The following is a 21,398-nucleotide window of genomic DNA, read 5'->3' as shown; positions in this document are numbered from 1 at the left end:
GAAGGCCAAGGAAGGTAGGGGCAACAATTTCTTGAGACCAGTGCTGTTTGACAGATAGCTTGACCAGGGTCTGGTACATCGGCCATTTGAAGGAAGAAATGGCCAGAGTGTAAGGAGAAGCTGCAAAATTGTCTTAAAATTAAGTAGTACTGATTGAGCAGCTTCCGTGGGCCAGAGATGAGGAGGAAGAGTGGATGAGTGATGGGTGGTGGCTGCAGTCTAGATCAATGCATCTCAAGTTTTAATGGGTAAGTCACTTGGGAATTTTTTTTAAATTCAGATTTTCATCCTGCTGTTCTTAGAAGTTCAAAGAGGACAACTTTATTGCTGATATGCAGACCACAGTTCCAGCACTATGACTTTATACTGGAGTGGTGTGATAAAAATCTAAGACCTAGGTGCAATTTAAGTTTTTTCTAGCATCCACACTAAGAAAAGTGGAGGAAATGAATTTTATAATATATTTTAATTGACCCAAGATATTTAAAATACTATCATTTCACCAATCAGTATGAAAATCACTAATACAATACTTTATATATATTTGCACTAGGTCTTCCAACTTCAGTTTATGTTTTATACTTGCAGAACCTCTCAGTTCAGATGTTAAGTTTTCATCGGAAATATGTATATTTTTGAATTCCATATCACCTTCAGTCAAAAGTAGATTCACGTAACTCAAGTTATTCCAAACTTAAGTATGTTAAAAGTTCCCCAATAACTGAATCAAGTATGAGCTTTTAAATGTAGTTTGATTAAAAGGGAATACGATTTAAAATTCAGTTCCTCAGTCACACTAGGCACATTTCAAATGCTCAAGTTACCATATTAAACAGAGTCACTCATGCAAAACAAACAAGAAGAATGCTGAATGGAAAATGAGGACAAAGGAACTTGGGAAAGGGCTTGAAGAGAATAGACACAGAGGGTTGACAGAAGTATGGTAGATTTTTTTTCCCCTGCTTCAAGAAATGGTGATTTATCGGGCGGGGGTGGGGGTGGGGCAAATGAAGAGTCTGAGTGAACAATGGGAAAAGCCCCCATATATTTCTGACCATGTGTGGCTACAATTATTTTAAGTTGCTTTGATAGTGCAAAGCCACCTGTATCTGGTTTTCTTCTGCAGCAATGTGGACCCAAACACTTGGCATTATTGTTTTTATTTACCAAAATATTAGATGTCAAACATTTCAAAGACTCAAAAGAAACATGGCCCTCAGGGGAGAGGTACCACAGGTGTTGGGACCTGCACAATTCTCCATCTGTCTTTTGATCAGTACGTACATTTTGACTCTAGGTTCTGGCTACGAAGATAAATTGGCACGTGTTTCAGAGGGGTACCCCTTGGGGCCACTACCCACAGGTTTGCATGACTTTTCTGGGCTAGTCTGCCTAATTCTCTGACCCCTGATCTGGTTCCCTATCATCCCAGCCATTCATGCCATAGAGCCCTAGTGTGTGGGGGGGTCTCATTCCTTAGAAAAATTCTTTCTCTCTTCTTACCTTTCTCCCTACTTCCTGGTAAGGACATAGTCCCAACCAGCCCTCTGACCTCTGTTCAACTCTGACTCTCACTATGATCTGGGTCTACCGTTCTGCTGTCCCTTCTGAATTGCTGACCCCATATGGTGGCCACCTATTGAACTGGTGACGCTTTGCTGCCCCCTGCTGGTTTCAAGCCTCCATAAATATTTGTTTAATGAATTCTGGAATTGTATTTTAATCGTGTACTTTTCCGAAGGCTAGTGTGTCATGAAAAGCTGCATAAAATTTTTTTGAAGTTAAGTAATGTTTGTTAAGTGGCTTCTGTACGTCAGAGGCATGAGCACTGGAGATACAGCAGTGAATAAAAGAGATCTATGCCCTTATATACTAGCTGGGGGTGGTTGTGGTGGTCGGGAGACCAACAAGAAATATATAAATAAAGTATGTGGTAAGTCAGGAATTTCACAAAAATAAATAAAGCCAAGAAGGGAGATAAGGAGTGAGCAAAACATTTAAATTTTCGACAAGGCCAAGAAAGTTCCCTTTGAGACACAAGGGAAGAAGGGAAGGACCAAAAAAACCCAGTAAGGTGGAAAGATGTTTAGCATGTTGGAGTAACATTAAGAAGACTGTGTGGCTGAAGCTTTAGAGCAGAGTGAATGATGGGGAGCAGGAGGCCATAGTTCAGAGAGCTAAGTGAAGTAGACAGAGGGGAGCAGACTGCATAGGGGGGACCTTTGGTCAACTACACATGTATAGGGTATAATTTCTATATATATAAAATATACACACTACTCTGAATCATGGAAGCTAATGGAGAGTTTTGACTTGAAGAGAGACATGACATGGCATATTGAAATAGATCACACTGAGGATGATCTGATGAATACACTGCAGGGGTGGCAAGGGACAAGGAGGTATGGAGCAACACTGACTTGGCCCAGTACGGTAGAGTGGAGGCAGTGAGATGTGGCCAAATTCTGGGTATATGCTGAAGGTAGAAAATTTGCTCAAAGAAAATTAGAAGGCTCAATGGCGACCAGATGGCTGAGCAAACAAATGGCTGAGGTTGCAGTTTATGGAGACAGAGACGTCTTGGGAAGGGCAGGTCGGAGGGATGCAGGTAGAGAAGAAAACCAAAGTAGTTCTTTGAGAGCGTTCTGTTTGAGATGCCTATTGGACATATACCAAATTGGAGATCAGAATAGAAATCTAAGGTAGTGATATAATTTTGGAAGATACAGCCTATAGATAGATGGTATTTAGAGCTGTAACTCTGTATGGGATCAAATTAAGAACATTAATTCACTGTGGCAGAAGTTGATGCTAAAACTGAATTGTCGCTTGCAATGTGAACATGGTTCTGACTTCAAGGGTGCAACTTCATTTGAGATTTAAATGCCCATTTTGCTATGGGATGTACGACTTTATTCTCCTATTATTTTTCTTTATTTGAACGTTTACGAAACCAGAGTTCACATAACTCACTTTGTCTGGTCTTCACCTGGCACGACTCTATTCTTTTTGAATTAATTCTACCTCTGACTTTTTCCTCTTAGTTCATTGTAATTCAAGTATTGGCTAGCAGTTATAGGATGTGAAGACAGGTGCAAACACTGGCAGTGTTATGCAGTGCCTGCCATGCTTGGCCCATTCCCACATCTTGTTCAACTAGAAAATTTCTGCACATCCTTTATGACTCACTTTGTTTGTCAGGCCCTCTGGAAGTCCTTGATGTCCCTGGTGAGTGCCTAGTGCTCCTTTTTTGTTGTTGTTTTCATCCTGTATCCTTTTACAGCCCTTGCCATATACATCGAAGCTCACACCTCATTGGTGAGAGAATATTAAGAAGTCTTGAACAAATGGAGAGTCATACTGTGTTCATGAGATGGAAGAAATGGGCCATCTCCCTCCCAATCCCAATCTCCCAATACAGTTTTATGCAATCTGTCAAAATATTCTATAAATTTACAATCAGATTCTAAAATCTGTATGGAAATACAAACGTACTAGAATAGCCCAAACAATTTTGAAAAAGATGAACAAATTTGAAGATTAATACTGCCTGACTTCGAGATTTACTACAAAGGTACCATAAGCAAGCCTGTGTGATACTGCCAGAAAGAGAAACCCGTCAATAAAGCAGAACAGGGAGTCCAGAATAGGTCTACCCAAGAACGAAGTACTAATTTTTAGTGGTGCAGAGGCAATTCAGTGGAGGAAAGATTATATTTTCAACAGTTGTTACTAGAAGAATTGGAAAGCCATATGCAAGAAATGAGCTTTGATTCTTACTTTGCATCATATACATGAATAGACTGGAACTTGTAAAATGAAACAGGCAAAAAGCTTTGTGACCTGGGGTTAGGCAATGCTTTCTCATGTCCACCACTAAAAGTATGATCAATATGAAAATATAATTTAATTAAAGTTAAGAACTTCTCTTCAAAGGCACTGTTAAGAGGGTGAAAATACAAGTCATGGACTGGGAGAAAATATTTTAAGTTCCATATCTGATGAAAGACTTGTATCCTTGATAACTCAGGAACTCTCAAAACTCAGTAATAATAAAAAGATGCAACAAAAAATTGAACAAAACATATGAACAGATGCTTTGGCAAAGAAGACATACAAATGCCAAACAAATGAAAAGATGTTCAACATTACTCATCATGGGAGAAATACAATCACAACTACAATGAGATAGCACTAGTGTTGTATTCCTTCTTAATGAAGGAGCACCAAATAAGCATAAAAATCAGAGCACTTTTTGAAACTTTATTAAAGGTGGGTAATATATCAAAGGAGCACTAGAGGATAAAAGATTAAGATGGATTATTCAAAAATAAAAAGGATAGTAATGGTGAACCCTTTTAACATTATAGAGTATTAATGACAATATCTAACTGCTGTTAATAAAAGAACAAGTCTTTAGCAGGCCAAGATGCATTCTTCACACTGCATCATTAAAGGGTGGATTGAAAAGATTTGCCTCTTTATAGGATGATCTATCTATTATCATCAATTTTGCAAGCTAGAAATAAAATTATATTCAAAGAGGCACTTGGAGAAAGTTTCCTCCATCATGTTGATCAAGAAATTCTTTAGAAATTCATGGATATTTGGCGTATCCAGAATAGTAATAGTAGGTCAGAAGCAATCAACACAAAATCAACTTGAGATAACAGGACGCCAAATAAAACTTAATAACCATAAAGAAATTTTAAGGCCTTTTGTCTCAGCACTACTGCTAATAATTGACTATCTGATCTCATTGCTGAATACGTCAAAGAAATGAATGTATAGTTGGCCTTCATTGTCCTTGGGTTAAGCACAGTCTGTCACCATCTCCTAAGGTAGCCATCAGTTTTCCCAGTGTCTTTCTCTCTATTGTTTTGTTGTTATTATTATTAATAGCAGAAAGGCACCTTTTGTAGTTTTTATTTAAAAATACTTTGGCTATAAATTGAAAGTACTCATACTGCCTTCAGTGTTTATTAAATATATTTACATTTTAAAGGATATAGAATGTTTAAAAATATCCTCAAGTTCAGAACGTCATTAATTTCTAATATGCTCTTCCGGATATGTATCACATGTACTAATCTTGGGCTGGGAAAATAGAATCTGCAAGCCTATGTGGAGACAAATGAAACCTAAATTTGGCTTTTGGAGAGTCTTCTGGAAACTTGGATGCAGATATCATTCTTTTTGTGGAGTATGGCTTCCAACACTGCAGCCTTTGGGTGCATTTAAGGATTTGAAGAAGCTGAATCTGTACCTTTCTCAGGGCACAGTAAGAGAATGCTATAGAGGCAGCTAAGTTGTGACACCAGGTGTATTTCATGGGCAGGCTTTCCTAACCCAATCCTGGGGCACTTTGAACAAATCCATCAAAAGAGTTCTGGAGCATTGTTATTGCCAGCCCAGCCCAGTTCTAGGGTGAACTACCTGTGAAGTTCCCTTTGGGAGAAGAATTTCACTGAGCAATGTGCCTGTTTGGAGAGAAGTAGAAGCTGTTGAGGGAAAGGAGAGAGTCAGAACTGTTGTTTCTGGAAGCTGCTGCACCTTTACGTTACCATCATGGAGTCAGTACCCAGAGGAGCTGCTGCCCAGAGTTTCTCACAGGTCTCCACAGGACATGATCTGCTTGGAATAAGGCTTGTTATTCTATCATTACAGACTAAATATGGAGAGAATAATTGCTCATGGCCAAAATCTACTGTTTGGCTAGTCATCCTGGGGATGTCTTGTTACATTGCAGTAGTAATAGAATAGTAGTGGACACATTGTTTTATGTATTTGAGAAAATATCCTGTTTCTTTGACTTCTCTAGTGTAACAAGGATGCTATCAACCAAGGTATTTCCTCTTTGGACACTTTAACCAGTTTAAGTGTGGTACATGACCTAAAATGGGCTAATCATAATCCTATGTTACCTTTGCTAAAGTGATTGGACCAAGAGATGGCATGTGAGCTAACCAAGGACAGTCTGGGTCCCTTCCTACACATTTGATTAAAGCTGGAGGAGAAAACTCTTTTTCCTATTGAGTTAGTAAGTAGCCTGAGGCCATGTTCCTACAGTATGGAGAAAGCCTTCCTGCAGTAGGCCAGCATGAAGTTGCACAAAGAATAGCACAGATCAGAGAGGAAGGGAGAGAACTCATTATTCTTGGGCCTCTGGTTCCAGTCTCCTAGGTCATCTGAGATTCTCTGGTCCTGCCTCTTTTTTTTTTTTTTTTTTTTTTCAAATTTTAGAGCTATAATAAGGTTACTATCATTTGTTTACAATCTAGCTGAAAATGTTAATGTAATTAACACATAATTATGTAGAGGACAGAAAAATCAAAACTGACAGTGATAACACTGGATACAACTTAATTCCCAATACATAATCAGTAAGAAATAAAAATTTAACAAAGTATGAAGGTCTTAATCAATTTCAAGGTAGTGAAACTGAACAACAACAAAAAAAAAAAAAAAAAAAAAAAAAGAAAAAGAAAATTGGGCAGCCTGGTGGCTTAGTGGTTTAGCACTGCCTTCAGCCCAGAGACCTGGGATCGAGTCCCATGTCAGGCTCCCTGTATGTATGGAGCCTGCTTCTCCCTCTGTCTGTGTCTCTACCTCTCTGTCTCTCTCTACTCTGTGTCTCTCATGAATAAATAAATAAAATCTTTAAAAAAATAAGAAAATTGCTATTATATAGTCTTATTACAACATTTTTTTGATGTTGCTTTTGGAAAGAAAATGACCCAATAATACTACACAGATTCTGGACGTTGTTTAGGATTTGCATAGTACTTAAAAATTTGTCTCACCATGGGAATCTTAGCTAATAAGACAGTGAAGAAGTCTATTGAGATCTTTGGTTAAGGGAAGATAACATTTGGATTCTGTTTCAGGTGAAGAATCATTTAGAATGATGCCTCAAAAGATTGAATTTTTAAATATTTCAAAATTCAAGAATTTTAGCAAATCACAATTTTGTCTTGGTATTTCACTGATGACCATCCTTGATAATATGTGTGTTTAATATGATGGTCCAGCCTCTTTTCGTCAGTCATGAATAATATCCCAGTCTTAACTCTAATCCACTTTCCAGGAATCTCTTAGACTGTTGTCACCTTATTTGTACTTACATATATATTTAAGGAGTAACAAGTAATCTAACAAAAACCTTAGCAAAATACAATTTAAAAACTTGATTTGTGGGATTATAGAAGTTTATAACTGGAGGAGATGTTAGAACTCATCTGGTTCCATATTTTATAAGTAAGGGAATGAAATGCAAGGACTAAGGTCATGTTTGCTGCAAAGAAAAAAAATGCTCCCCAACTAAATATAAAGGATTCTTATGTTACCCATTGTTTTGCTGTTACTGTGGCTGAGGTTTCTTTCTTTTTACATCCAAACCTCTTTGAACTGCCCTATATTTAATTTATTAAGTGATAGGATTTAATACACTGATTCTCAAAGCATAGACCTTGGACCAACAGTATCAATAGCACCTGAAAACTTAATATGAAATAAAAATTATTTTTTTATTATTTATTTATTCATGACAGAGAGAGAGACCGAGAGAGAGAGAGAGGCAGAGACACAGGCAGAGGGAGAAGCAGGCTCCATACAGGGAGCCCAATGTGGGACTCGAACCTGGGTCTCCAGGATCACACCCTGGGCCAAAGGCAGGCGCTAAACTGCTAAGCCACCCAAGAATCCCCTGAAATACAAATTCTTGAGCCCAACCCAGACCCATTCCAGCTCTGGTGGTAGGGTCTGGCAATCTGTGTGTCAACAAGCCCTCAGGTTACACTGATACTCTAGGTTTGTGGAATGACAAAGATCTGAGTGTTACTAAACTGAGGCTTTAAGTCGAGCTTCTTTAACTAAGTAGTGCCCATTGGTAGCTCACCAAACTTAAGGCAAATCTATTATACTTTCCCCTTCTTGAAACCCTTTAAGAACCCCTCCTCATAGGCTACAGAACACAGTTTAACCCCTTTAGCCCCATGTAAAGTGAGCCCCTCTAAGTCTGCAACTTCTTTCAACCCCTACCTTAACTTGTGGCCCTAACAGCACCACTGCCTCTGTTCCATTACCTGTATTCCTCTCTCGCCAGGAATACTTGTTCTTACCTCTTCACCTGACTCAGCTACTTTGTGTATCAGACTGGAGGCCTAGGACTTTTTGGAAGTCTTGGGTTTCCTCCCAGGATAGGTTCTATGTTTCCTCTATTGTCTTTGCAATAGTCTATGCACATGACTATCACTGAGAGATAAAAACATGTAGGTATTAAGTACTTAGATGAAGACAAAAGAGCTTCCTGGGACAAAAGAATGGCTAGTACAAAGGTCCTGTGTTAAGAATGAGCATGGCACAAACAACGAAATGACAAATGTGGTTGGAATGGAAAGGGTGAGAGGAAACAGAGTTGTATAAATGGAGGTTGGAGAGATGGGTAAGGGTCAAATCAGGCAGCACTGTAGGTAATAGGGGGATTTGTTTGTGTCTTAAGACGAATAGGAAAATGTGGTCATACTTAAAGAAAAATGAGTGTAGTAAGACTTGCATTTTAAGAGGACATTTTGGCCTTTTGTTTGAGGATATTGAGAGCAGTATTAGGTACCTATTAGGAAACCACTGCAGTAGTACAAGGAAGAGACAATAGTAGCTAAGACTTCTAATGTTATGATAGTGAAAATAAAGAGAAAGGAACGATTCATAAAATTTTTAGGATTTAGCGATGGCTGGTTAGGAGGGCTGAGGCAGAGTGAAAAGAATGCCTCTAAGGCTTTTGGTTTGTGTAACTTGTGCATTTAGCCATTTATTTGGATAATACAGGAAGAAGATAAACTGGAAGATTTTGGACATCAGAATTTGAGACAATGTCACATCAGTCGTCAAACGTGGAGGTCAAGGATGAATACAAAAATTTGGGGTCAACTGCTCAAAGATAGTCTTTATGTGAAAGGTTTTATTGGATCAGTGGGGATAGAGGCCAGATTGTTATGGGTTGAATAATGAGTGGTTGCCAGAGAGATGAGTAGGGGGTTGGGAGAAATGGGTGAAGAGGGGAGGAAGATACAGGCCTCCAGTTATGAGCGAGTCACAAAAATAAAAAGCAGAGCATAAGAAATAAAGCCAAAGGTATTGTAATAGAGATATAATGGGACAGATGTGTCTATACTTGAGATAAACATAGTGAATTGACAAGTTGATACATTATGCTAAGTTGTACACCTGAACTTATGTAACACTTTATGTACAATATTTCTTTTAAATGAGTGGAAAGTAAGTCAACAGAATTGGTACATTTTGTTAAGTGTCTTGAGAAGTGAAAATGTGAAATAAAGGACAATGATAGGATTGCCACTGAAATGGGGAGTGTAAACAAACTTGGGTTTTACATAAAAAATAAGGTTGGGGGGAGTTTCCATCCATGAGTATGTATTCTCACAGAAAAGTTACAGTCTTGATCATACACAGAGTCTGAAGGGTTAGCTAACCCTCCTTCCATTGGTTAGCATTTTTAGGGATCACTTCAGGGCTTTGAAATTGTATCCTGTATTATTATTGAGATGCCAGGTATGCAGAGTGAGGTATTGAGAAGTACATGCGATTTGACATCATTGGTTTTGAGTTTGAGTCCTATCTTTACAATTATAAACCCTTGGACCCTGGCCACCTTCTTCCTTAATTTATTTTCCTCAGTTGCATTTACTCATTAATAGAGAGGAGAGGGTAACTCTTGTCTCATATGATTATTGTAAGGAGTCAGTGTGTAAGTGACAAAACCCTGAAGAAATATTAGTTATTTTAGTACAGCAGTGTCTATGGCCATGGGATTTTAAAGCCTGAAGTTTCTTTGTAGATCCTTAGTCTAACAACAACTCCAGTAAAGGTCATGAAGAAACAGGCCCAGAGCAGCAGGGGTAGGATGGGAAATAAGAATCCCCTTCATTGTGTACTGTCCGTTATTTCATGTTGTTCAATCACCTTTGGAAGAATTGATTTAGGTGGTTACTTTGTTATGGCTGGCTAACTTGTTTTTAATTTATGTCTATTATATCTATTTCCAAAACAAGATTTAATGCAACTTATGATAAACATGCTTGTCTTCGTGTATTCTGGGTAAGTGTAGGTTTGAAGTTAGTATCTAGTTAACTCAGCAGTGGCAATTGTTGGCCATGCTGGGATATCTGTACTACCCAATAGGGGAACACTACAGTTTAAATAATCTGAGCAAAATTAACAGGTATCTCAGTCCCTGTGCCTTCTCAAAGTGTGGCCTATTTATTATAAGCAGTCAATGTCCTAGTACTTCTTTAAGACTGTTTTTGAGAATATGGTAAGTAAAGCTAGATTTACTGTTACTATCCTTCACTTGCCACTATATAGCTATAGACAGCAATGAAGAACGTTCAGTTAAACTCTCCTGAAATTACTTCTACATATTTTTTCCAGGTATTGCCTCTCATCATCATTTGTTCTCAGTCAATGCTTCTTGTAGTGTTTATGAAAATTTCATAAATCTTATCTTTTGCTTCATGTTCAAGTTTAGTGATCTTCTTTCACTTTTACTGTCCTTTTGATATATCATTCTCATTACAGTGGAAGGGGAAGGCTTGAATAGATTTTGAGCCCAGCATAAGATTTGTAAAACTTTCACAATTGTCCATTTTATCAGAATTTGTGATTTTAAGAAAACTGGCTAAGAATCTTAAGATATATTTATAAGACTGGTATTGATTTGAGGTTAATAACTTTAATGTCTGGGTAGTATATAAAAATGAAACATCATTGATTTTGAAAAACACTTGGACTCTATATGAAATAATTACTTAGTTAACTGAAATGGGCCTTCCAGTTTCAACAATTTTAGAAGAGTGACAAAAACCAAGATGAACAGTTTCTTAAGAAACCAAGTCACTAGGTGAAACCTGAGCAGGTCTATGTATCTTCTACCTCTTCATCTTGTGTAAGAAACAGAGTTATCCTCAACACTTACTGAATAAATTATTGGTCCTTTGAACACACCAAAGCAATATTATAGTTGAAGCTTGTCTAGAAAGTGAGTCAACTGAATGTTGTGAAATAGGGACTGGTTATCTGTTAAAAAACCATTTTCTCTTTTCAAAGAACTTAACAAAGTAGTGACTCTATTTACATGAGTAAGGTGTTTTCAGTGCAGGCACACAGTGTCATCATCCTGGAGTTGTGTGTGCCATAGAATGCTTAATAGATAAGAACCTCTTATAATGTAGTCCTTTGATTTATCAGTATTGACACACTCTTTGGATGGGATCTAAAAAGGGCTGGCTTCTTTATGAAACGGATACTGAAGTGAATGGTTTTGGAAAGAGGTTTTACTCTATTTGCATTTGACAAATGAACAAATTAGTTGGCAATTGTTTTTTATGAAATAAAAGCAAACTGTTAAAAGAATGCAGGACAGGACAAATCTTCTTATCAAGGTCTGGGATCTAATTTTAAGTATATACTCTGGCCTTTAGTAAAAGATGAAATCATCCATAGTTAATAAGAATTGCTTCTGTTTCCACAATTCTCTGGCAGCCCATTTAAATGTGTAACAATATATACTCTGAATCTATTACATTATACTCTAAAGCCTTTTCCTGAATTCTTTCATCTAGAAAAAGACCAGCTGGTCACCATTTTCTTTTTACTTACTGATGTTAAAAATATTCATTGCCATCTATTTTCTCAGCTTGAACAATCCAAATTTATGTAACCTTTTCACACAGGATCTGATTTTTCTCTTTTCTGAACTTATAATCTCCCTGAAACTCTCTCCAGGTTATTCCTACACTTGGATGTAAAACTTAATGAAGTTGTCCTGATACTACAGAAGCCCTGGCTCTTTAGTCTCCATCATTCACCCCACCCCTTATCTTGCACACTATCCTATTGCTCACCTTCCTGGTATTGCTATCTTCTGCTCTTGTAGTTCTAGGTTTATTTTTATTTTATTTTTTTTGTAATTCTAGGTTTAATAAGAAAGCCCTCCATCTCTAATTTCCTCCCTAGGGTCTGTTATTTCCTTCATTGGAGGCAATGCTTTAAATCCACAATTGTATAAAGTTTGTAATACAAATATACTCCAAAAGAGATAATATAACATTATTTCCATAAAATTAATAATGCCTAATAAAAGTTTCAGAGATTATGTAATGATTGCATTTAAATGCCCAATTTTACTTTGTTTACTCCTTTGAATTATCACTTTTGTTTAGAAGTGGTAATGGTTCTTCCCTGGAAATTACTAGGTAGTGATGGGACACCTTACTGGGCTCTTAATAAAAAGTGGACTATCCAATGCTTAGACCTAGCTCTGAGTGTATTACTCCTTGACCTATCTTCAAGCATACTGATTCTATTTTTCTTTTTTAAAAAAGTTTTTATTTAAATTCTAGTTAGTTTACAGTGTAATATTAGTTTCAAGTGTACAATACGGTGATTCAACACTTCCATACTGATTCATCCATTCTTTTTTTTTTAAGATTTTATTTATTTATTCATGAAAGACACAGAGAGAGAGAGAGAGGCAGTGACACAGGCAGAGGGAGAAGCAGGCTCCTAGCAGGGACCCCAATGTGGGACTTGATCCTCGGACTGGGATCACGCCCTGAGTCAAAGGCAGACACTCAACAACTGAGCCACCGAGGTGTCCCATACTGATACTTTCTATGGCGATTTCCAGTCCACTAATGATACCATCAAAGGCATTTTTTATGTATATTCTTTATTCTTCAATTGTGTGAAAGAATAATTGCAGATGACTAGATTGAAGAAAAAGTGGCTTGGCTCCAACAGCAGGGTACAAGCAACACACATAGGAGACATTCTTGAAATGCCAGATTCCAGTAAACAGGAAACACTGTACTGCATGGCACTATGGGACCTCATCCTCACAAGGCCGCTACTTTGAAGAGCAGGAGATGTAGCTGACTCTCCTAACACAGAGAAATAAATGCAAAAGTTGGACAAAATGAAGAAACAGAGGCATATGTTCCAAATGAAAGAACAGAACAAAACCACAAGAGACTTAAGTGAAACAGAAGTAAGTAATATGCTTGATAGAGATCTAAAAATAATAGTAAAAAAGATACTCACCAAACTTAAGAGTGGAGGACATCAGTGAGACCCTTAACAGATAAAAAAGAAGTAATCAGAAATGAAGAACACAATAAATGAAACAAAAAAATAAATTAGATGAAATAAATAGACTAGGGAAGCAGAAGAATGAATCGATGACCTGGAGGACAGAAAAATGGAAAGTGATCAAGCTAAGCAGGTGAGAGAGAGAGAGAGAGAGAGAGAGAGAAACTATGCAAAATGAGAATAGACTTAGAGAACTCCGTGACTCCATCAGTATAATAACATTCACATTATAAGGATCCTAAAAGAATAGAGAGAAAAGGGGTTAGAAAAATTATGTGCAGAAATAATCACTGAAAACTTCCCAAATCTGGAAAAGAAAACAAAAGTTCACAGCCAGGAGGCAGAGATTCCCCAACAAAAATCAATCCAAGGAGGTCCAAACCAAGACACATAGTTATTAAAATGGCAAAAATTAGTGATCAAGACAGAATTTAAAAGCAGCGAGAGTAAAGAAGATGGTTATAGTTATTACCCCATAAGGTTATCAGCAGATTTTTCAGCACAAACTTTGCACACCAGAAGGGAATGGCATGATATACTCAAAATGCTTAAAGAAAAATACATGCAACCAAGAATACTCTATTCAGTAAAGCTATCCTTCAGAAAAAGAGAGATTATAAAATTAACAATCAAAAGTTAAAGGAATTCATCACCACTAAACCAACTCTGTAAGGATTGTGAAAGGGGACACTCTGAGTGGGAAGAAAATACCTTAAGTCAGAGTAAGAAAAGTAGGAAACACAAAAGCAGTAAAAATCAGTGTCTATAAAAAAAAAATATCAAGGGACTCACAAAACAAAAGGATGTAAAGTAAGACACAATATACCTAAAACATTGGGAGAAGAGTAAAGAATGAATTCAAGCTTAAGTGACAATCAACTTTAATATAGACTGCTACATGCAGAAGATATTGTATAGAAACCTAATGGTAACCACAAATCAAAAACCAGTAACAGATACACAAAGAATAAAGAGAAAGGAATCCACATATATCATTAAATAAAGTCAGAAAACCATGAGAGAAGAGAGCAAGAAAGGAACAGAAAAGAACTATAAAAACAACCATAAAACCACTAACAAAATGGCAATAAATACATACCTATTAGTAATTACTTTGAATGTAAATGGACTAAAAGCTCCAATCAAAAGACATAGGGTGACAAAATGGAATACAAAAATGAAGACCCATCTAAATGCTCCCTACAATAATTTATTTCAGACCTAAAGACATGCAGATGCAAAGTGAGGATATCGAAAAGCATTTACCATTCAAATGGAAGGGAAGGGATCCCTGCATGGCTCAGTAGTTTAGCGCCTGCCTTCGGTCCAGGGCATGATCCTGAGTCCCAGGATCGAGTCCCACGTCGGGCTCCCTGCATGGAGCCTGCTTCTCCCTCTGTCTGTGTCTCTGCCTCTCTCTCTCTGTCTCTCAGGAATAAATAAATAAAATACTTAAGACAAAACAAAACAAAACAAAAAAATGAAAGTGAAAAGAAAGCCAGGGTAGCAATACTTATATTAGACACAATGGACTTTAAAACAAAAACTGTAACAAGAAACAAAGAAGGACACTATATAATAATAAAGGGCACAATCCAACATGAAGATATAACAATTGTAAATATTTATGTACACAATGTGGAAGTACTCAAGTACATAAAGTAGCTAATAACAAGCATAAAGGAAGTAATCGGTAGGAATACAGTAATAGTAGGGGACTTTAACACCCCACTTACATTGATAGGTCATCCAAACAGAGAATCAACAAGGAAAGAGTGGCCTTCAATGACACACTGGAAAAGGTGGATTTAACAGATATATTTAGAACATTCCTTCCTAAAACAGCTGAATTCTCATTCTTTTCAAGTGTGCATGGAACATTCTCCAGAATAGATCACTTATTAGGCTATAAAACAAGTCTCAACAAGTTAAAAAAAAGATCAAAGTCATACCATGCATCTTTTCTGACCACAATGTTATGAAACTAGAAATCAGCCACAAGAAAAAAATCTGGGAAGAACACAAATATACACAAACGAAATAACATACTACTAAACAATGAATGAGTCAAACAAAACAACAACAACAACAACAACAACAAAAAACAAATAAGAAATAAAAAATTGCATGGAAACAATATAAAATGAAAAATAAATGGTCCAAAATATCTGGGATTCAGCAAAAGTGGCTCTAAGTGGGAAGTTTATAACCATACAGGCCTACCTCAAGAAGCAAAAATCTCAAGCAACCTAACCTTACCCATAAAGGAGCTAGAAAAAGGACAGCTAGCAGAAGGAAGGAAATAATTAATAGTAGAACAGAAATAAATCATATAGAAATTTAAGAAAACAAACAATAGAACAGTGAAATCAGTAGTTGGTTCTTTGAAGAGATCAACCAAAATGATAACTCTTTAGCCAGACTCATTAAAAAAATTAAAGAGGCCTCAAACAAAATCAGAAATGAAAGAGAAACAGCAACAGACACCAAAGAAATACAAAGAATTATAAGAGAACATTATGAAAATTAAACCCCAGCATATCGGACACCTAGAAGGAATGAATAAATTCCTAGAAACATATACCAACATTGAAGCGGGAAAAAAGAGAAAATTTGAAAATCATGACTGCTAGCAATAACATTGAATCAATAATAAGAAAACTCCCAGTGAAAAAAAATTCCAGGACCAGAGGGCTTGACAGACAAATTCTATCAAACATTTAATGAAGAGTTAAAACCTATTCTCAAAATATTCCAAAAAACAGAAGAGGAAGGAAAGCTTCCAAATTAATTGTGAAGCCAGCATTACCCTGACAGCAAAACCAGATAAAGATGTCACAAAAAAGAAAACTACAGGCCAGAATCTCTGATGATCATCCATGTGAAAATCCTCAACAAAATCTTATCACATCAAATTGAACAATACTTTAAAAAATCATCTATTACAAACAAGTAAGATTATTTCCACAATGTGAGGGTGGTTCAATATTCACAATGTAATACATCGCATCAATAATAAAAAGGATAAAAATCATATGATTATTTCAATAGATCCAGAAAAAGCATTTGACAAAGCACACCCATTCACGATAAAAACATTTGCTGAAGTAGATTTAGAGAGAACCTACCTCAACATGATATAGGCCTTATATAAAACCCAACTTCGATGGGGAAAAACAGAAAACTTTTCCCCTAAGGCCAGAAACAAAACAAGAATGTCCACCCTCACTGCTTTTATTCATCATAGTACTGGAAGTTCTAGCCACATGCAATGAGACAAGAGAAATGAATAAAAGGCACCCAAAGTGGTAAGGAAGAAGTAAAACTCTACTTGCTGATGATATAATAATATATATAAGAACACCCCCCAAGTCTCCATCAAAATGCACTAGAATTAATGAATGAATTCAGTAAGGTCACAGGATACAAAATCAACTTACTGAAATCTGTTGCATTTCTATACAATAATAACGAAGCAGCACAAAGAGAAATTAAGAAAGCCATCTCATTTACAACTGCACCAAAAAGAATAAAATATCTAGGAGGGGAAAGAGGGAAACAGCCCAAGTGTCCCATTGACTGATTATGTATAAATTATATGTATAATGAAATGACACTTAGCCATAAAAAATATATAAATTATATATATAATGAAATAACAGCTGTAAAAAATAATAAAGTTTTGTCATTGCAACTATATAAATGGAGCTAGAGAGTATTAAGTCAGACAGAGAAAGACAAATGCCATATATGATTTCACTCATATGTGAAATTTAAGATACAAAACAAATGAACAAAGGGAAAAAGAGAGAGAGAGAGACAAACCAAGAAACAGACTCTTAACTATAGAGAACAAACTGATGGTTACCAGAGGGGAGGTAGGCGGGTGAGGGGTGGGATGGGGGAAATAGGTGATTGGAATTAGATATTACACTTAACATCATGCAAAAAGTCTTCAAAAAGATGCTAATTCTCTGGGATCCCTGGGCGGCGCAGCGGTTTGGTGCCTGCCTTTGGCCCAGGGCGTGATCCTGGAGACCCAGGATCGAGTCCCACGTCGGGCTCCCGGTGCATGGAGCCTGCTTCTCCCTCTGCCTGTGTCTCTGCCTCTCTCTCTCTCTCTCTCTGTGACTATCATAAATAAATAAAAATTAAAAAAAAAAGATGCTAATTCTCAAAGATATAAAAAATATTTTATTTCTTTTAGACACTGGGATAAATTTTGAGTCGGAAAATAGGATGACATACGGAATTAACAAATCATTTATATTGTACACCTTCAATTAATATAACACTGTATGTTTGCTACACTGGAATTAAAAAAAAAATTAAATACCTTTCTGAGAATTGTAACACCTATGCCATATCTGAGTAGGTTTTTATGATTTCCTTGTTTCTTGTGCTTTTGCCTTATCTTTCGGAATGGCATGTGACCTCTTTGTTGAAAGCCAGACATCTTTACATCAGATAACAGGCTTTGAATTAAATAAGACTTTTGTGTGAGTTGTTGTGATTATCTGGCTAGGAATTGTGCTGTTTAATGTTTACTATAGGTAAAAGTGCCAGTGTCTTGAAATTCCTCTAGGGTCCTTGTGTTATCTCCCCTCCTCACTTTGGGTTTCCCTAAAGTACACCTCCTCAGATTGTGTCTTGCAGCTCTTTGAGCTTCAATTCACTGTAGCTACAGTCAGCTTTATGTAGTGGCAAACTAGGGGAGAGGCAATGCATTCTATGATATTATTTGTGGTCCTGTGTTTTAAGTATGTGACCTTCACAATTCTTGTCCCATAATGTAGTTTTTACTTCCCCCTTAACTAAGACAGAAAGCTAGAGTACGCAAGAGGGTAAGGAATGCCCTTCTCTCAATTTGGATAAGGCTTTGGGATCCTTTCCTTTTACTTCATAGGCCCTTGGTATAGAGAACTCTTTGGGTTTATTTATTTTTTATTATTATTTTTAAAGATTTTATTTACTTATTCATGAGAGACACAGAGAGAAAGAGAGAGAGAGAGAGAGGCAGAGACACAGGCAGAGGGAGAAGCAGGCTCCATGTAGGGAGCCCGATGTGGGTCCAAGGCAGGCACTAAACCGCCGAGCCACCTGGGCAGCCCACTCTTTGGGTTTATTGCACAGTGCTTGCTCTTTGTCAGGTACCTACTGTGAGAACATAGTGGGGAAGCTGGAGGTAAATTGGCGCAACATCGGTTCACCTTAAAAATGTGACCCCCAGGAGTTTCTCTTTTTCTTACTAATCCACATTCAGCAAGTCATTAAAATTACCACTTAAGTATTCCTACTAGTTAATGGATCTAAGCCACTTTTGCTCCAGGTAACCACATACCGGCTATGACTTTCTGGACTTTTTTCTCTCTCTCCAGATTTTGGGATGATGGTTTGTCCTATAACCACTATTTCCTAACGGAGATCCAAGAAAAGCAATTGCTTTTCAGCTTATTCAATTATTTCTTGTTTTAAGGACAGTAATTATGACTTCAAAACTCTTTGTAGGTCAGAGATGAAAGTGGAATTCTATGACTCCTTTATGCTAATTTTATCTTAATGTTATTTCTCCCAGGTCACTTCTCTTGAGGAAACTGGACTTTTTTTTTTTTTTTTTTTTTTTTAATGGAAAGGCCTGTAGTTACATTCACACATAAATCAGGTCTGACATGAACAAGTTGAAATAATAAAACAAGGAGATTTTAGAAGATGAAGGAAGTGTTGGAATGATTTCACAATTCTACTGATGGGACCTTCAGAATCAAAAATTCATCTCCCCCACTATAACCATTCCTCCCCAAAAATGTTACATCAAGGCTACCTTGATATAGGGCTTTAAAAGATATATCCTAAACATTTCAGACCAAAGTATCCTGTAATAGCTCCTTTTTCCTGTTTGAGATAAAGTAAATCTCTGTTTTTTAATTCTACTGCACATACAATGAACTTGCAAATATTCTGTGGATCTTTTCAAGGTTGGATCATATACTACATCGATATTAAGCCACCTCTGACTACCTCAAATGAAAATCCTACCTATTCTTTAATAATTATAGTGGTGTACTATTAATAGGTCATACTGGATCATAAGAGCCAAGGGTGAAAATGCATCTCTTTCCAATTCCAGAATCAGGGACATCATATTGATAGGCTGAAATCACCTATGGTAGGAACACGTACACCTCTGATTTGGCAAACACTACAAATCAGGGATTTTGTTTTTCCCTTAGAAAGCTAGTTAGACATTTACCATCACATCATCGTGATGTGATGTAAGTACATGATGTGATGTAAGTACAGATGTAAGTACAGCTGTTTATGTACTTTATATCTTATTGTACTCTGTAGTTTCTTGAGATTGGATGTAGCAGGTCAGTGTTCTTTTCATTCCTGGGTATCTAGTCCCTCTTTTTAATTGGAGAACAACGAGGACCTTATTTAATTCTTGGTCATTTGGGTGGGGCTTAGTTTTTTTCTTGGTGTCAAGAGCAGAGCTGAACTGGACGAATCAGTATATTGGTTCTCTCTGGCCACAGTGATGATTCAAAGGTAATCACATGACATAAACTCACTTTATCAAAGCCAATAAACAGTGGCCCAGAAACTTTAGTCGGTGCTCTTGGAAAAGCACTCCCATTTCACTGAGGTCCTAAGCTGATAGACATTAAGTTTAAAACTTCTGTTTTAAGTTTAAAACTAGCCAATGAATGGTAGACCTATCTATGAACAAAGTTAACAAAGAGAAACGAAGAACCAAAAGATGAAGAAAAATCAATAATAATGAACTGGAACTATCCTAATGTTGCATGATATTTCAGGTTGTGAGCCAGGAGTTTTTAGTTTTGTTTTGTTTTGTTTTAAATACTAACTAGTTTGGATTGGGTTTCTGTTACTAGCAACCAAACAACAACAACAACAACAACAACAAAACCAACAAAAACGACAGTAACAAAAACACACCCTGAGTAATGTAGTAATTAAGATAGGTAACTCTACATCAGCATAATGTCCTATTTCTAAGGAGGCTCAATGATTATTCATTGAATTAAAGAGAAATTATTGGGACTACACCAGAATAAGAAGCTTTTGCATAGCAAAAGAAAGCATCAGTGAAAGAAAAAGCAACCTACAGAAAGGGAGAAGATATTCATGAATGATATATTTGATATGATATGAAGTATATGAAGAACGTAATTGTCTGAATAACTTAACTCAACAATAAAAAAAGAAAACCCAAACAACCCAATTAAAAAATGGGCAGAGGATCTGAGTAGACATTTTTTTCCCCAAAGGGGTTATATAGATGGCCAGTACTAGCATATACAACTATGAGAAAATAAATTCGTTATTTCCACCACTCAGGCAGTGGTATTTTGTCATGGCAACACTGGCAAACTAATATAGTGGTTTTCTAATTAAGAGAGGTCCTAAGAGAACTTCTTGTAAGGAGTAGGAATGTAGGGAAGAGTAAGATGGTATGACCAACATCTCTTCTCCTGATATTTATTGGTTTAAAATTATAAAATTAGAGACCATGTACAAAGTTCGTTTTCATTTTGATTAATGGTACTTTTCACACCTAAAATGGAACTGTACTCACTAAAATGGGAATGAGAGGTCATTAGGGAGCATGGAAGGTAGATCTCATAAATTATGTTTGAAAGGAGTAGCGGTGGAAAATAAAACTGTCTTGTTCAGATTGTTCAGTAAGCTGATTATACATGCAATATTGGGACCCCCTGTATTATACATATCTACATGTGTCACTAATCTCATTGAATATGCTCCAAGACAAGTGATGGCTTCCTTTCATAGCATTGGTATTTTTAAAAAACTGCTTAGGTCTTGACTGAGATCATAGTTCCCGATAATGAGATTTGTAGACTAGAAGATGAATGTAGTATAACAAATGCCTAAATTTCCATTTGCCTTTATTTTCTAAAATTAGATAAAAGCAGGAATTTCAAAATTCTGACATTTTTTTATTTTCTGCATTGCTTTTTTCCTCAAAGATCATATCATGACCATTGCTTCTCCATCAGTGTGGGTGTGTGTATAAAAGAGACAGAGATGGATAGAGAGGCGGAGGGAATTAGTGTATTTAAACATTCTCTATTTCAAAATCAACTTTGACCAGTAGAAGTATTTAATGGATTACATGGATAGCTCAGCAGAGGAATTTAATTATCTGTTTAATCTTGGCTCAGATACCGCACAATTTCAATCAATAG

At 36.7% G+C, this 21,398-nt stretch overlaps 3 long non-coding RNA genes across 7 annotated transcripts in view; 1 reads left to right on the top strand and 2 right to left on the bottom strand.

Annotated features, from left to right (window-relative positions):
* The window catches only part of LOC112660308 (uncharacterized), a 69,241-nt gene that overhangs the window by 7,156 nt on the left and 40,687 nt on the right, over positions 1-21,398 (bottom strand). The window lies entirely within an intron of this gene.
* The window catches only part of LOC112660307 (uncharacterized), a 283,140-nt gene that overhangs the window by 234,416 nt on the left and 27,326 nt on the right, over positions 1-21,398 (top strand). The window lies entirely within an intron of this gene.
* Positions 12,539-17,284, bottom strand: LOC125753907 (uncharacterized). The gene is made up of 3 exons (XR_007406721.1): positions 14,434-17,284; positions 13,120-13,151; positions 12,539-12,959 (listed from the first exon to the last, which is right to left on the bottom strand). It is a non-coding gene; the product is annotated as an uncharacterized LOC125753907 (long non-coding RNA).

The sequence above is a fragment of the Canis lupus genome, chromosome 2 (genome assembly GCF_003254725.2).
Source record: "Canis lupus dingo isolate Sandy chromosome 2, ASM325472v2, whole genome shotgun sequence".
Classification (NCBI taxonomy): Eukaryota; Metazoa; Chordata; class Mammalia; order Carnivora; family Canidae; genus Canis; species Canis lupus.
This window is presented reverse-complemented; position numbering and strand designations above follow the sequence as displayed.